Source organism: Phocoena phocoena, chromosome 7, assembly GCF_963924675.1.
Source record: "Phocoena phocoena chromosome 7, mPhoPho1.1, whole genome shotgun sequence".
Lineage (NCBI taxonomy): Eukaryota > Metazoa > Chordata > Mammalia > Artiodactyla > Phocoenidae > Phocoena > Phocoena phocoena.
In genome coordinates this window covers 32,624,579-32,638,148 of record NC_089225.1, presented here as the reverse complement: position 1 = coordinate 32,638,148, position 13,570 = coordinate 32,624,579, and positions in this window count along the sequence as shown.

The window sequence follows — 13,570 nt, the reverse complement described above, 5'->3', positions numbered from 1 at the left end:
TTGTCTACTCCCTTGTTGATAACCCTGCTCCTTGACAAGAACCAGCACCTTGCAGAAGTCTTGAAGTCCTCTCTCTCCTGCTTGGCTCCAGCCTGTAATCCATCTCTGCTTGAGATGGACTTGAGTTTGGCTCCTATCCTTTGGACTTACAATTTTGGACTCTGACTTCTTCCCTTTCCCCACTACAGGATCTCACCACATTGTCTCTCTTTTTTGTCCTCTTATTCCCTACCTCCCTCTCTCCTCTTCCCACTGCAATATTGGATGTGGATCTGAGCTGTCTGTATTTTATGAAACTGTGCTGGTGATGATGAGGACTCGGAGATCTGGGGTTCAAGCTGCATATTCTAAGATCATATTGTGATCTGGTCAAGATATTTAAATTTTCTGAGTTAAAACTTATTAGTCTATAAAGTACAGATTCATTATTCAAATCAACATTTATTGAGTACATGATGTGGGGGAAGGGACCTTTGACTTAGAGAATTACACCTCTTGAAGTCAGCAAATTCCTTCTACATAATGATGGTACATCTCCCAGTTTAACATTTAGTCTATCTAACTTATAATTTGCCCCGTATGTTCAAGAGTACTCAGACATTCTGTTAGAATTATATCCTATTTTACTAATAACAGTGAAATTTCAATTCAATGGAGAATATTATTCATTATAGCAGTCTTATGTCTTACTCCCTCCCCCCAATATCAGGCCATTAAGAACCGAAATGTTTCCAGAAATGTGGATTTCTTATTAAACTGACTTTTAAAAAGTCAACGTATAACTCTTAGAATATAAGCTTTCTTTTGGCTAGAAATTCTATATGTCTCCTATGAGTATATAACATTGTAAAATAAGTTAAATTCTTCTTGATTCAAGCAATGAAGAAAATAAGCTCTGGTCTATATGTTGCTTAAGCTTAAGTGTGTATATATTTTAATAGAGTTCTAATACTATTCTACCATTGTATTTAGCATGATTTCCACATTGCCAACAGAATATTTGTGCTGCATTATTTGTAGGAAAAAAAATTTTATCCAGGGGACTAAAATGGAAAATAATAGGAAGTAAAACTATATTGAATAGAGTCTAAAATACAACTTTTATCTTTTTGAATGTTTTCTGGCTTTTTAAAAAAAGAATATGGATGAAATATAGGCATTTTTCTAATATATGTATGTATATGTCTCTATGTTAGCATGTGTTAATAACTATATATATAATAGTATATATAAATACTATTTTTTATTTTGGGGCAACCTGCCTCTGTAAAGACAAGAGGCTCAAATCTTATATTTTCTGAAATGATTGAGCAAAACAAGACTGATTTATAAAACTGCCAGTATCATGGCATCCCAGAATGTGATGTTTCTTAAATCTGGAGGTTTATGACCCTTCGAAGTGATTCAGTACACCATGCCTAGTTCAATTTTTTTTTTCAGAAAATAAAATAAGAACTTAGTTGTCCTTTTTTTTTTTTTTTTTACTGATACTGCTTTTCAGTCTTTTAATGGAATTCCTATATTGATTTGCTTTTTTAAATGTTTTTCTCATCTGAATCTCCTGCTATTCTGAATGATTCCAGGGGTCTTATTTATTTAGATAGAAACCCTTGTGAAATTTGAAGAAATTATTTTTTTATTTTCAAATTTCAAAATAGTATTTACCATAATGAACAGTCAAGTTCTAAAACTGCATTAGTGCATTAATCTTTAATGCTTTTACAGGCGACTTAGAGCTAAAAAAGCACCATGCAGTCCAAGCCAGAATATGGGACCCCTATCCACCTTCTTCTCTGTTCATTACTCTGTTCTCTCCTCCTGGGTTTAGGGTCCAGTGATATTGGAGGTGGAAAGGCAGGGACATGGTGATTGAGGGAGAAAGGGGAAGAGCTAGATGGCTAACAGTTATTTACTGAGTGCCTGTTATATGTGTGGCACTCTTCTGGATCCTGGAGATACAGCAGTGAATAAAACAGGCATTCCCTGCCTTCCAGCAGCTTACCTCTCTCTGCTCTTCATAACTGGAAAAAGTGGGAGCAAGATGTGAGAGATCAGTAGTGTGTAAATTTTGCTGCTCCTGTTCTTAGTTTAATTTTGAATGGTGTGGTAAGATGATAGTTATCATTTATTGCATGTCTCTACAGTGTCTCAGTCGCTGTGCAAGAGGCTTTCCCTATGTGTAATAATGGAATAGATTCAACTTAAAAATTACAACTGATGTGAAAACACAGTCCCTCTATTTGAGGGACTACTCTCTCTAGGAATAGTAACTGTACTGTGCTCATGGTACTGTAAAAGTTTCTCCTGTCTTTCTGTTCATTCTGAAAAAAACAAGCTTATACCTAAGTCTTGTATCTTGTGAGAAATTCATAGTCTACCCTCTTGCCCACACAACATTTCTTCCAAAAATATGTATGAGCAAATGTACGTGTAATATATAGCATCATCATGAAAGTTAGTGAAATTTGGTTTGTTAATGTCCAGGATCTAAAGTTCAAGGCTATTATAAAAGTTCCATAAATGTATGTTACTTTCCTTTTTAATTTTTCCAGCATATAATTGATTGCTTATTATGTGTGGAGTTGTGGGACATGAAACTTTGGATAAGGAATTTAGTCTGAGTGCATTATTTCAGACAGTTTAAATGTGCAAAAATAATTTTCTACTAATCATATGTATAGTAGTTACTTTTGCAAAGAGCAGTATGGTAGCTTTTATTAATAATATCTATCCACGAAATAATATCTACATATCTTACTAGTAGACAGATCATCACACTTTTTGCAGATCTGCCAACTTAAGACACTTTGGGGTCAAAACAAGAAAATAATTTATTAAAATAAAACTGAAATTAGAACACGTTTCTTTCTCAAAATTGTGTTTGATAATTGACAACTGTTTTAGTCCATTCAGACTGCTATGAAAAAATACTAGGTGGCTTATAAACAACGAACATTTATTTCTCACAGTTCTGGGGGCTAAGTCCAAGGTCAAGGCACCAGCACGGTTATCTTTTGGTGAGGACCCTCTTCCTGGTTCATAATTGGTGCCTTCTCTCTGTGTCCTCACAGGGTAAGAGGGGCAAGGGATCTCTGTGAGATTTCTTTTGTAAGGGCATTAATCCCATTCACGAGGGTTCTATCCTCATGACCTAAGCACCTCCTAAAAACCCAATCTCCTAATATCACGTTGGGCATTAGGATTTCAACATATGAATTTTGGGGGACAAAACTTTCAAACCATAGCAATAATTATATTGCTTGACAAATAGATAATCGTTTCTTTGGAGCAGAGAAGATGGAACTCTGTGGAATCTGAGAATGGGTTAAGGTTACATGCTATGGTCTCCTTTTATTGGATTATTCTCTACCTTCCCAGCCATGAGCCTGATGTGGGAGTAATAGGAAAATATAGCAGCATAAGGGTCTCTCTTGAATTCTGCTGAAATAACTTTACCATCATACTCTTACAGCAGAATCATCACATGGTAAAACATGTTGGGCAATAATGTCATTTCTGTAATTTTTTTTTTTTTGCGGTACACAGGCCTCTCACTGTTGTGGCCTCTCCCGTTGCGGAGCATAGGCTCCAAACACGCAGGCTCAGTGGCCATGGCTCACAGGCCCAGCCACTCCGCGGCATGTGGGATCTTCCCAGACCAGGGCACGAACCCGTGTCCCCTGCATTGGCAGGCGGACTCTCAACCACTGTGCCACCAGGGAAGCCCTCTGCAATGTTTTAAATTGGATGCTAATGTGAGGTTCACTTCCATGGGGAATTCATGTCATGTATATTTTTTGAAAATAGACATTATAACTCAATTCCTACAGATGCTCATTAAAAGTATTTTGAAATTATAACATTATATCATTGTAGGATTCTCAGGCTCTCTGCCGACTTCCACTGAAATTGTGATATCTTTATTACTTTGTGCTTATTGTACATAAGTGTTTTCTAACAGACCTTGAATGTCCTGCTCACACTGAGAAGTTTACACTTACTAAAATAGGAAAATTTGCTGGCAGTGTAACTCTATACCAAGAAGAGTGTTCCACTGTTTTAAACATGAAGCTTCTACAAAATAAGGACCAAATTGTGAAAAGATAATTCTACCCAAGGTTAACCTAGCAGACCTATGAACCATTCTGGTGATATATATATGTAGAAAGTAGGCACTCAGTAAAGCTTGTTGATTGATTGACAGTGTGTTCCATAAACAATTTTCTCCCCAAATAATTCAATCCAACAGAAAAAACATAGGATATAATCCTTTCCCTAAAAGCATTTATAATCCAGGTGAAAGTTCACATGAGAAGAAATTTAAGCATATATTATAAGATGACTGTACTACCCAAAGAAACCTACAGATTCAATGCAATCGCTATCAAATTACCAATGGCATTTTTTTACAGAACTAGAACAAAAAGTCTTATAATTTCTATGCAGACACAAAAGACCCCGAATAGCCAAAGCAATCCTGAGGGAAAAAACAGAGCTGGAGTAATCAGATTCCCTGACTTCAGACTATACTACAAAGCTACAGTAATCAAGACAATATGGTACTGGCACAAAAAAAGAAATATAGATAAATGGAACAGGATAGAAAGCCCAGAGATATACCCACAGACCTGTGGTCAACTAATCTATGACAAAGGAGGCAAGGATATACAATGGAGAAAAGACAGTCTCTTCAATGAGTGGTGCTGGGAAAACTGGACAGCTACATGTAAAAGAATGAAATTAGGACACTCCCTAACACCACACACAAAAATAAAATGGATTAAAGACCTAAATGTAAGACCGGACACTATAAAACTCTTAGAGGAAAACATAGGAAGAACATTCTTTGACATAAATCACAGCAAGATCTTTTTTGACCCACCTCCTAGAGAAACGGAAATAAAAACAAAAATAAACAAATAGGACCTAATGAAACTTCAAAGCTTTTGCACAACAAAGGAAACTATAAACAAGATAAAAAGACAACCCTCAGAATGGGAGAAAATATTTGCAAACGAAGCAACTGACAAAGGATTAATCTCCAAAATATATAAACAGCTCATGCAGCTCAATATCAAATAAACAACCCAATCAAAAAATGGGCAGAAGACCTAAATAAACATTACTCCAAAGAAGACATACAGATGGCCAAGAGGCACGTGAAAAGCTGCTCAACATCACTAATTATTAGAGAAATGCAAATCAAAACTACAATGAGATATCACCTCACACTGGTTAGAATGGGCATCATCAGAAAATCTATAAACAACAAATGCTGGAGAGAGTGTGGAGAAAAGGGAACCGTCTTGCACCATTGGTGGAAATGTAAATTGATACAGCCACTATAGAGAACAGTATGGAGGTTCCTTAAAAAACTAAAAATAGAACTACTATACTACCTAGCAATCCCACTCTGAACATATACCCAGAGAAAACCATAATTCAAAAAGACACATGCACTCCAATGTTCATTGCAGCACTGTTTACAATAGCCAGGTCTTGGAAGCAGCCCATCAACAAACGAATGGTTAAAGAAGATGTGGTACATATATACAATGGAATATTACTCAGCCATAAAAAGGAACAAAATTGGGTCATTTTTAGAGACATGGATGGACCTAGAGACTGTCATACAGAGTGAAGTAAGTCAGAAAGGGAAAAACAAATGTCGTATATTAATGCATATATGTGGAATCTAGAAAAATGGTACAGGTGAACCGGTTTGCAAGGCAGAAATAGAGACACAGATATAGAGAACAAACAGATGGATACCGGGGTGGGGGAATGCCGGGGGAGGGGGTGGTGGTGGGATGAATTGGGAGATTGGGATTGACATATATACACTAATATGTATAAAATAGATAACTAATAACCTGCTGTATAAAAATAAACAAATGAAATTTAAAAAAAACCAATATATTATAAGGCACGAGACTATCAGAAAGAAGGTAATATAGTACAGGTGCCATGAGTAGACGGCATGTTCATCTAGTCTTGGTTAAGTGCCCATCACTGAATAAAATAAGATGGATAAAATAAAAGCAAAGCTAGTGAAAAAACAACTAAGGTTATTTTTTTGGCTTTTTTGTGTCAAGTCCTGAGGTAGCTACTTCATGAGCATTTTATTAAATCCTTACAATAATCCCATGGACACAGTTATCCTATTTTACAGATGAGTACACTGAGGCTTAGAGAAGTTAAGTAATTGTCACATACTGAACAGCTAAGTAATGGCAGAGATGTGATTTGATTTGGTGTCTGTTTTAGGTCCATAAGCTCCATTATTTTCCTGGGGTCTGGTGAGATGTTTGCTTAGCAAAACTTAAATTATTTTACAATTGGGGTGCAGTAGCTACAAACAAAATGGAGAGTTGGGACTCTTGCCAAACAATGCATACCCTATGAATTACCATATTACTATAGGTATGTTTGTAAGCTACATGAGGTTCAGAACTATGACTATTTTTTGAGGGTGTGTATTTTTTTTTTTTTAAGTATCTCAGAGCTTTGGGCACTCAGACAGCAACATTATTAAGAGACCAAGGAATGCGAGGACTACAAAGGAGGAGTAGGGCAATGATGGAAACATTTCCTGCCTTTCTATTATACAATGATTTGGGGAAGTAGAATATTTCTAAAACATATTTGATGGACTACTGTTCATTGAGATGCAATTATTGTGGTCCAACGTACTGAAAGGATCCAGTGTATCTTTAAATTTTCCTTGTATAAAACATGAGTTTGGGGGGCAGAGGAAAGTAAAAAGAGAATTTTCAAATGCATTTAGGGCAATTCTGGAAAGGTAAGTACTGCTTTGACTATGTGTATCTCTTTTGCTGTGATTCCACCAGTCAATAAAATTCTAAAAAAATCTAGTGATTGTCAAAGTCTAATTTTGGAACTTTGTTTGGAAGGGGTGTGGAAGAAGACCTAAATTGTATTTTTTTTTTTTGGACAAGATGCTTTTTGGTGGCTGGTGTTGATGATTGCAATGGAGTTCCCATCTTCAAAGTCCTAGCAGTAGGTTTCTTAGGTAGAGATAAAGGTTGGATTTCATTCTTTTAATGACACATGCACTCTGGTGACCCCTGAGAAAAATGATCATTATTCTTTGCATGATTGTGGCTGCTGAGAATCAAGGTTTGTTTCAAGCTGGTTGTTTATCCCAGTTGGACTTTACCAACTTGACATACTGAACTTGGAAGGTTCTTAGAGAGAAAAAGAAGGAAGTGGGGGAAATGCTAGAAGCATTTCAGCTTTCACTGAATAATATATACTAATCATAGAGAAATTTGTAGCTTAAAAAAAAATCAAGAACTTGAGGACTTATAATAAGATTGCAGTCCTGTTCCTTTTGAATGCTGTAAGTATATTTCTAAAAAAAAAATAATAGTCTGTTTCCAACAGCCCCTTTTATGTATTAACCTATCAATGTTACCTTTGAATAGTTCTACAACCTCCCATGGTGCAAATGTCTCTGTTTAACTAACACTCTTTATTTTATTACATTCAAAATGCACTTGTGAAAATGAAAGTGCTTTGTATTGCTGTTATAGCTCCAACAATGTGATTATTTAGCACTTTTCAGAGCCTGATTTCCTCGTTAGTATTTATGCAACCCCATGTACCTGCTATGAGCGTTGGAAAGGTGCAAATAGCATTGGGAGGTTGGAATCATTTAGCATGTTTTAGAGAAAGAATGACAAGGACTAACAGTAAGAGAGGAACAAAAGGGAACATTTCTAGAAAGCGACATTTTGGTTCCCACTGACAAAACCCTCTGAACATATGCAGAACATAATCAAATAACCACCCACTGCATCTGAAAACCAAATTCTGGTTGAAGAAAAAGTCGAGGTCTGTCCATTCTGAAATACACAAATGGAGGCCCACTGTTGCCTGATGTTTTAGAGGATGACAAAAGCTTTGTTCAACATATCCAAATGCTTACAGAACACCAAGCAAAAGAAGTATGTTATTTTAGATGAGGACATATTTCCTAGATCCCACCCAAGGTCCATCCTTAAAATTTTCCAGCTCCAAAACCTTTGAGTTTATTCCCAATTTAAATACTTTTTGAAAGAAGAAATTACTTTTCAATTGAGTTACCGCTATAGAAATTTATGACTTAGATTTTTCTGGAAAGTAGGACTAGAGATAACTAAGAATCACTTGGTTATGGCAGTATCTACAGCTTGGAAGCTGTGATCAAAACATGATGGGACTGTGTAGGTTAATATTTCCAATTTTCTCTGTATTTACTGGCCAAGGTAGACTGAAAAGTCCTTATATGGTGTGCATTTTGCACCCTCCTTGCAATATATATTTTCTAACCTTAGAACATCAAGGGAGACCCTGTAATCTGCTGACCCTTGACCCAGTAGTAATGTAATGAGACAAGCAGAGTATTTTGGCGGTTCAGAAATAGGCCTTCACAAGGCAGAACTACAACCTCTGGCATTATGACTCTGAGCTTTTCTTGCTGCTTAATCTGTGACTGAAGTACAGTCAGTCAGGGAATGGTTAACGAACTATAATGCATCAACACAATAGGATATTATGCAGCCTTTACCAATTATAACTGGGAAGAAAATGCAGAAACATATTAACTGTTTACAAAATAATTGAAAATCATATTGCAAACTGATGTGGACACCATGGTAATAGCTACATAAAGTATATGTAAGAACTAGAAGGTAATTGGCAAAGTTGAGAATAGAGGTAAAAGGTAAAGCTGGTTTACTTTGGGAGTGATTTTTCCTATTTTTACAAAAAGTCATTTGCTGTAGTGTCATCATTTCTTCAATATGTAATTTTTATACAAACAACCTACTGGTACTTGGTATAATTTGGGGGACTATGGAGAAGATGAGTTTTTAAAATATGTGTACTTGGGAATAGCACTGAGGCTAAAAGACTCAAATTGGGCCAAATCATAAAGTTAACTTGGTTAAAGTGATTATATCTTATGTACATTGTTGTAATAAATCATTTTTAAAGAACAGAACTGAATGCTTGCTTCCTGAATTGTCATGATAATCTTTCTTTTCTCAAAGAAGAGTAGCCAGGTATTTTTACTATGGGATTTAAGCATAACAAGGGAGGGTGTAATGGAATATACTAATAACATTCACTCAACAGCTGGCAAATTGGCTATATTCTGTGACCTTTCAGAAGTGTTTTCTCCAAAGAAAAGTCAGATGGACTACAAAGAGTTAGAATCCTAGTTTAGAGCTTCATGATTAAAAGAGCCTTTTGAGATCTCCTTTTCAAGTAATTTTTACAAATTCTGGAACCCCAGTGTAACCTTGATATAAAACCAGTTGTAAGAGGAGCTACTCTGATTGAAGCATGGAAGCTATGCCAACTTCCTACCACCACTTGGTTGACTTACTACTGTTGAAACTGTCTCTGAGCTCCTAGATCATTCTGATCCTTCTGGTTCCTAACATGGGACAACATGGTCTGAGCTCCATTTCTAAATGAGAATCTGGGTCTCCTGCCACCCAGCCAGTGGTCTTTCTACTAAACCAATGGTCAGACCTTTTGTGGATGCCCAGGACACTATGAAGTAGTCTCTGTGACTGACAGAGGAAAGCAGCACTTGACAGGGGAGATAGAGCAAGAATCAGGGTCCTTTACCCTATCTTTGACCAGAGCAGCTCCACTTTTACCTTTTTGTATAATGAGGTTGATTTTAATATTCTTCTAAGGAAAAACATCCCATTGCCAACAAATAAAAGACGAATTAAGGAAGAAAGACTCCCACAGGACTATCTTTCTTTACTCTTTCTTTCTTTTTTCTAAATATTCTAATCTTAAAGTGCCTATATCTTTTTATCTCCTATTTCAGAGGTGAAGGTGGTGAGATATATATACACACAAAAGCATTTTAGAAAAAATGTGCAAAGCAATGGAAGCTGGATGGTGAATCAAAATTCCTGACCAGAAAGTGTGTGCTTAACAACCAGGACCACAGTGTTTCTGGCCTGGCTACATGGATTAACTTTATTTTTTAAAGCTCTGATAATAGCTGAAGACTGTCCTGTGGTCTGGATTAGTGATTCCCTGTGTGTCTTTGTGAGGCTATTTTGTTTGACAGGCAGCAGTCAGCTTTCCTTTTACTTCACCTCTATCTACAGAGGGCATTTTGAATCACTTGCCTAGTCTTAGACCAGCATAGAACTGTGGACCACAAGCTGTGGACAGCTGTTCTGGAAAGCAGAAGTCCATAACCAACAGGCTTCTTAAATGGGGAAAGATGGGCTGTTGATTGGCAGAAGGACTCTGATTACATAGTTCAAAGATATAGTGAAAGGAAACAGATGTTGAAGTGATTTATGGGGTGGGGGAAAGAGCAGGGTGTTCAGCTATTAGATGAAGGAGAAGGCATGCCCTCACCACTCTGATGGGAAAACAATATTTTATGTGATAGATTCCACTCCAGATAAAATCACTGGTAATTTTTCTGTGTAAAGAATGGGTAGCCTGACATCTTACTGTACTTGGAAAACAAACACCATAAAAGCAACAGTGATACCACAGCACACATATTTGTGTTATTCCTGTGGACTGCTAATGACTATGATGAAAGTTTTTTTCAAACTAACGTATAAATTTAGAGAAGCTAGTTGAGTAGGAGAATTTAAAAAGTGTTATAATAAACATTGGTAAACTAAAAGAAGTTCGGTTAAGTTTGCAGATAGTATCTCATGTCAGTGAAAATTCCTTGTCTGTGACTCTTACATGTTTGTATGTTTGACAATTTAACTGATTTAGCAGATGAAATCTTTTCGGCCTTGTAAGAGTTTAAACATATTAAGGAATCCCAAGAAATGGCCATTCTGAAATCCAAAACCACCCAGAAAGTAACCATTTTTATTTTGGATGGATTTTGAGTGCTTGTAGAAAGCATGGAAAATTGATATGAAAATGGTAATTTCTCCATTTCCTGTATTCCCCTTTCCCTTTGGCCTGGTAGTCTTTTATAGCCCCACATTCAGCAGGACCTATGCTATTTCCCTCTCCTGGGACTTTCTGGGGGGCATTCCCCCAAGATTCCAAGTAGCCCTGCATTTCGAGGTGCCTGTGGAGCTCCACTTCTGCATTGAGCAAAGTTGCCGCCCTTCAATCATTTGGCTTCTTGGCTCTGCTTTGTGTGTGTGGGTGTGTTTTTCCTGTTTTCTAACTTGAATTTTGTTTGGTGGGGTGGGAATATCTTTGTCCAGATGGTCCCCATCCCAGGACATTTTGCAGAGTATATGTGAGCCAGAAACCACCAGGAATTTTTATTTTTCTTTTGACTCAAGAAGGTCCCTCACTTTGCTCCATGTTGCCAATTCTTTTTGTAAATCTCAAGGCATGTTCTCTTTGCAAAACAACTCTCTGAAAACACACACACACACACACACACACACACACACACACACATGCACACACAGTATTATTAGTTAAAAAAAATTAGTATATGGCAAATTCTTGCAAAGGCAAACTACTAAAAAGGGATAAATTTTACCTCTTCAAAGAGGCTGGCAAACCTTCTCCCTTTTGTGACTTTGCCTTTTAAGCAAAACCCTTGACTTCCAGAAATGCTCTTGGAGCACATGTTCCCATGTAGACACCCCACAGAAGCTGGTCCCCAGGACACAGTGTTGGCCTAACCACCTCCCACCACCCCATCCCAGAACAAGCCTGAGTCTTTTTGAAACAAATCACGTGGAATAAACCAGATTGCAAAGGAAAGCCATACAGTCTGTTGGAATAATAATTTGTGTTTATTATGCCCTTTCAAGTGATGCTGTATCCCCCTTTGTCTCATTTTTGTGTGGCACAGTAGACATCTGCTCAGACTGAAATGCCTTAGAAGAACTTGATTCCTTTGGGCTTGGCGAGGTGAGGGTGGAACAGGGGCTATTTCATCTAAATATTGCTTATAAAACCTCATTCCTGTAGTCTTTTGCAGGACAATTTTCTTTAGCACAGCACTCCCCTTTCCCCATTGTCTTCCAGTGGGCAGGATGCATCTAAGTAAAGGATGTTGTATTGGATTACTATTACTGATGAGGGCTTTTAAACACTCTAACATGTGGCATCATTGTTACAGCTGTCATTGCTGTCTTGAAATTTATTCTCAGCTCTGAGAAAGGCTTTTAGCCATGTGTCAGGCAGCACGTCAGCAGAAATTGCCAACAAGCATGATTTATATTCAGTCTTTTAGGGCTGTAAGAGTACTGCCTCAGGCTGCTTCAGGTCTGAAAGAGATTAGAAACACACCTTTGCAGTCCATAACCTACATCTGCCCTTGGTCAAACAACTCATTTTATTTGTAGGATTACAGACATTTTCAGTGGCATATTCCTGAATCTGTTTTCCTTGATGATAGATAACTTTAAAAAGTGCCCTCCATCTTTCACCACCCCCCTGCCCTATTCCACCCTATATTTGCACTTATTTTTTCCCCCACCCAGAATGCAGTGGCTTTAAGGAAAAAGTCAATCCCATTCTAGTTGCCCAACTCTAATTTGTAGTGAGACAGAATTGCTTATATTTGTCTATAGGGATGTTTATTGCAGGATAGTTTGTAAATAGGGAGTTGGATTAAGTAATATGGTACATCTCATTCAATGAAGTAGTTCTTCTTATTCAATGGAGTATGCACAGGCAATAAACATGATTTTTAATTCCATGTTAATAAAAATTTGTTAAGCAAAAAAACAAGTTAGAAACCCAAATGTCCATCAACTGATGAATGTATAAATAAAATGTGGTATATCCATACAATGGAATATTATTCAGCCTTAAAAAGGAATAAAGTACTGATACATGCTATGACATTTATGAACCTTGAAAACATGTTAAGTGAAAGAAGACAGACACAAAAGGCCACATACTATATTATTCCATTTATATGAAATGCCCATAGTAGGCAAATATACAGAGACAGAGAGTAGATCAGTGGTTGCCAGGGGCTGGGCAGAGGAGGGAATGAGAATAACTGCCAGTGGCTATTAAGTTTCTTTCTGGAGTGGTGAAAGTTTTCTGCAGTTAGATGTTTGCAAACTCTTGATATACTAAAAACCACTGTATTGTATACTTTAAAAGGTTGAATTTTATGTTATGTGAATAATATTTCAGTAAAGCTGTTGAAAAAGAGACTAAAAAGAAAAAAAAGCAAATAACCTAACTCGATGAACTTACAATTTTATTTTTGTAAAAACAAAATATAGTATTACTAATAAAAAGTATATATTAATATATAAATAAAATTAAATATATCAATTATATATACTAATATCTATTAATAAAAAGACTCATGGTACAGTTACTACTATGATAAAATTATGAGAAAATTGCATTTTCCAATTCTTTGTGCTTATTTGATTTTTTTCTAATTACAAAAATTCTGCTGGTTATTTTTATTAAAACTTTGAAGATGAATGTCATTTTTAAATTAAGAAAGAAGGGGGTGAATGATGGCTGCTTTAGACATACTTTAAAATATTTCTCTTAGAGAGATAACTGTAGGCCTGGGAATGGAGCACCAAGTGGGAACTTTCAAATGTGGTACTAT